This window comes from Ochotona princeps, chromosome 31 (genome assembly GCF_030435755.1).
Source record: "Ochotona princeps isolate mOchPri1 chromosome 31, mOchPri1.hap1, whole genome shotgun sequence".
Lineage (NCBI taxonomy): Eukaryota > Metazoa > Chordata > Mammalia > Lagomorpha > Ochotonidae > Ochotona > Ochotona princeps.
In genome coordinates, this window is record NC_080862.1 from 7,747,637 (window position 1) to 7,748,722 (window position 1,086).

The 1,086-nt window shown below is 37.7% G+C and overlaps 1 non-coding gene across 1 annotated transcript; it reads left to right on the forward strand.

The window, feature by feature from the left end:
- Window positions 1–216: 216 nt before the first annotated feature.
- On the forward strand, window positions 217–323 carry LOC118759996 (U6 spliceosomal RNA). The gene has a single exon (XR_004996516.2). It is a non-coding gene; the product is annotated as a U6 spliceosomal RNA (small nuclear RNA).
- Window positions 324–1,086: the final 763 nt, after the last annotated feature.

The window sequence follows — 1,086 nt, forward strand, 5'->3', positions numbered from 1 at the left end:
GGAGAAAGCTCCTGGCTCCTGGCTTTGGATTGTCTTAGCTCTGGCCACTGTGGACGGAACATCTTCCCCTCTGTCTCTGTATATCTGACTTTCCAATATAAATAAGTAATAAATAAATAAATAAATCTTTCAGAAAGAAAAAAGAATAAAATGGAAATCCAAGAGGGAATCAAACAAAATATTGCTAAGGGGATAAGTGAAGTGGCAGAAGAATGAGTGGTTCCTACTTCGAAAGCACACACACTATAACTGGAATAATGCAGAGATTGACATGGCCCCTGTACAAGGATGACACACAAATTTGTGAAATGATCCTGATTTTTGTTCAACAAAAGTAAAAAAAGAAACAAAAGAAAGAATGAGTGAAGTTGAAGATGGGAATACTAGGGACTATCCAAGAGCAGAGAGAAAAAGGAAGAAAATTGAAAAGCATTGCAGAGGATGATGGGACCCTGTGAAATGTGTTAGCGTATTTGTAATGCAGACAGCTCAGGAAACAGAGGTTAGGAAGAAATAATTTCTAGAAACTCCTCAGATTTACTGATAGATCTTGGTCTTCCTCTCTTTCTCTGTTTCTATACATCTGCTCCTATATACATCACTGGAATCAAACTAGTACAAATAAGAATTAGATTGCGATTAGATACATATGGCAAACCTGTAGTAACTCCTAAAAGGTTTATTGGAACATGTTAAAATGCTACCTTAGAAGTATCCACACAAGTATTAAAAAGAATAATTATAAAAGGACATGAGAATATATGAAAAATAAAAAAGCAAAATGACAGAGATTATGCTACTACTAACATTAAATGTGAATGGGTTAGACAATAAAATGAAAACAGAAACCGTCAGACTGGATCAAAAACATGATCCAACTACAGTCACATGTCAGTTTAACTATGGGGCCACGGTCTGAGAACGGCATCACAGGGTGAGTTTGTTGGACGAACGGCCTCAGGACAGTTATCATGGCACCAGCCGACAGAATCTGAAGGGACCATTGCTGTTAACTGTGGCCTGTCATGGATCAGAACATCAGTAAGTGGCACAGAACTGTGTTTATTTACAGTATCAGCTGGAGAC